The 2,500-nt window shown below is 45.6% G+C and overlaps 7 non-coding genes across 7 annotated transcripts in view; all 7 read right to left on the reverse strand.

Moving 5' to 3' along the window:
• The window catches only part of TRNAP-CGG (transfer RNA proline (anticodon CGG)), a 72-nt gene extending 62 nt beyond the window's left edge, over positions 1 to 10 (reverse strand). Inside the window, exon 1 of the tRNA in view lies at positions 1 to 10. This exon is cut by the window's left edge and continues 62 nt beyond it. This is a non-coding gene — a tRNA (tRNA-Pro).
• A 135-nt stretch (positions 11 to 145) lies between these two features.
• TRNAP-AGG (transfer RNA proline (anticodon AGG)) lies at positions 146 to 217 on the reverse strand. The gene has a single exon. It is a non-coding gene; the product is annotated as a tRNA-Pro (tRNA).
• A 265-nt stretch (positions 218 to 482) lies between these two features.
• On the reverse strand, positions 483 to 554 carry TRNAP-UGG (transfer RNA proline (anticodon UGG)). The gene has a single exon. It is a non-coding gene; the product is annotated as a tRNA-Pro (tRNA).
• Positions 555 to 889: 335 nt separating this feature from the next.
• Positions 890 to 961, reverse strand: TRNAP-AGG (transfer RNA proline (anticodon AGG)). The gene has a single exon. It is a non-coding gene; the product is annotated as a tRNA-Pro (tRNA).
• A 473-nt stretch (positions 962 to 1,434) lies between these two features.
• Positions 1,435 to 1,506, reverse strand: TRNAP-UGG (transfer RNA proline (anticodon UGG)). Its single transcript has one exon. It is a non-coding gene; the product is annotated as a tRNA-Pro (tRNA).
• Positions 1,507 to 1,626: 120 nt separating this feature from the next.
• Positions 1,627 to 1,699, reverse strand: TRNAP-CGG (transfer RNA proline (anticodon CGG)). The gene has a single exon. It is a non-coding gene; the product is annotated as a tRNA-Pro (tRNA).
• A 135-nt stretch (positions 1,700 to 1,834) lies between these two features.
• TRNAP-AGG (transfer RNA proline (anticodon AGG)) lies at positions 1,835 to 1,906 on the reverse strand. The gene has a single exon. It is a non-coding gene; the product is annotated as a tRNA-Pro (tRNA).
• Positions 1,907 to 2,500: the final 594 nt, after the last annotated feature.

The following is a 2,500-nucleotide window of genomic DNA, read 5'->3' on the forward strand; positions in this document are numbered from 1 at the left end:
CCAACGAGCCGAATCTGGCGACAGCAGTGGCAGTGAAAAGGACACAGAGTGGTGGAACAGGCTATAAGTGGGCTTTACTTGATTTCTTCACTTACTTTTAGCAAGAGCACTCTTTCGCTTCTGTTCAACACGTAGTTTAAAGGAAGGGCTCGTCCAGGATTTGAACCCGGGAACTCTCGCACCCTAAGCGAGAATCATACCCCTAGACCAACGAGCCAGATGGAAGCTAGGGTATAGAAGCTGCATCCCCGGCTTGCACACTAAACACACACATGTGCCTTTATTTATTTTTTTTATTATTTTTTTTTTTTTTAACAGTAGCAAGTTCCTTCTATTGGCTAGATGAATGCTTTGCCTTTAAAGTGATAGATAAAGTCCGTGCAGCACACACTCATCAACTATCATGAGGGGAACTAGAAAGAAGCCGTGCTACACCTCAGAGCCAAACGTTCCCCGTCCTGACATGGCAAGAGGAAAGACTTGGGCTCGTCCGGGATTTGAACCCGGGACCTCTCGCACCCAAAGCGAGAATCATACCCCTAGACCAACGAGCCAGTTAGCAGCCCGTTAGCAGCCCTGTAGCGACCTGTACCACCCAACCGATGTATATACATGTGTGGTAGTAGGTTCAAAGAAATTGCAAGGAGCATAACTATGAGCGTAGGCCATCACTATGCCTAAATCAAGGGCTCGTCCGGGAATTGAACCCGGGACCTCTCGCACCCGAAGCGATTCTCGCTTAGACCAACGAGCCGACTCTGGCGACAGCAGTGGCAGTGAAAAGGACACAGAGTGGTGGAACAGGCTATAAGTGGGCTTTACTTGATTTCTTCACTTACTTTTAGCAAGAGCACTCTTTCGCTTCTGTTCAACACGTAGTTTAAAGGAAGGGCTCATCCGGGATTTGAACCCAGGACCTCTCGCACCCTAAGCGAGAATCATACCCCTAGACCAACAAGCCAGATGGAAGCTAGGGTATAGAAACTGCATCCCCGGCTTGCACACTAAACACACACATGTGCCTTTATTTTTTTTATTTATTTTTTTAACAGTAGCAAGTTCCTTCTATTGGCTAGATGAATGCTTTGCCTTTAAAGTGATAGATATGCTTAATATTAGTTGAAGCCATTTTTGGTAGATTAAAGATTTTATTGATACATATGTTTTGTTTAAAAAAGCTTCAAAATTGTGACCAGCAAAAACAATGTATGGGTGGTATACTGACACAAGCTCTGCAAGGGCTGCTCTAGGATCATGGGTGCCTTACATGCTAGCACAACATTTGCCAGTAGCATTTCAAAAAATGTTACTTAGGGCAAAAATAAAGTCCGTGCAGCACACACTCATCAACTATCATGAGGGGAACTAGAAAGAAGCCGTGCTACACCTCAGAGCCAAACGTTCCCCGTCCTGACATGGCAAGAGGAAAGACTTGGGCTCGTCCGGGATTTGAACCCGGGACCTCTCGCACCCAAAGCGAGAATCATACCCCTAGACCAACGAGCCAGTTAGCAGCCCTGTAACGACCTGTACCACCCAACCGATGTATATACATGTTTGGTAGTAGGTTCAAAGAAATTGCAAGGAGCATAACTATGAGCGTAGGCCATCACTATGCCTAAATCAAGGCCTCGTCCGGGAATTGAACCCGGGACCTCTCGCACCCGAAGCGAGAATTATACCCCTAGACCAACGAGCCGACTCTAGTGACAGCAGTGGCAGTGAAAAGGACACAGAGTGGTGGAACAGGCTATAAGCGGTCTTTACTTGATTTCTTCACTTACTTTTAGCAAGAGCACTCTTTCGCTTCTGTTCAACACGTAGTTTAAAGGAAGGACTCGTCCGGGATTTGAACCCGGGACCTTTCGCACCCTAAGCGAGAATCATACCCCTAGACCAACGAGCCAGATGGAAGCTAGGGTATAGAAACTGCATCCCCGGCTTGCACACTAAACACACACATGTGCCTTTATTTTTTTTTTATTTTATTATTTTTTTTTTTTAACAGTAGCAAGTTCCTTCTATTGGCTAGATGAATGCTTTGCCTTTAAAGTGATAGATATGCTTAATATTAGTTGAAGCCATTTTTGGTAGATTAAAGATTTTATTGATACATATGTTTTGTTTAAAAAAGCTTCAAAATTGTGACCAGCAAAAACAATGTATGGGTGGTATACTGACACAAGCTCTGCAAGGGCTGCTCTAGGATCATGGGTGCCTTACATGCTAGCACAACATTTGCCAGTAGCATTTCAAAAAATGTTACTTAGGGCAAAAATAAAGTCCGTGCAGCACACACTCATCAACTATCATGAGGGGAACTAGAAAGAAGCCGTGCTACACCTCAGAGCCAAACGTTCCCCGTCCTGACATGGCAAGAGGAAAGACTTGGGCTCATCCGGGATTTGAACCTGGGACCTCTCGCACCCAAAGCGAGAATCATACCCCTAGCCCAACGAGCCAGTTAGCAGCCCTGTAGCGACCTGTACCACCCAACCGA

This window comes from Hyperolius riggenbachi, chromosome 4 (genome assembly GCF_040937935.1).
Source record: "Hyperolius riggenbachi isolate aHypRig1 chromosome 4, aHypRig1.pri, whole genome shotgun sequence".
Taxonomy (NCBI): domain Eukaryota; kingdom Metazoa; phylum Chordata; class Amphibia; order Anura; family Hyperoliidae; genus Hyperolius; species Hyperolius riggenbachi.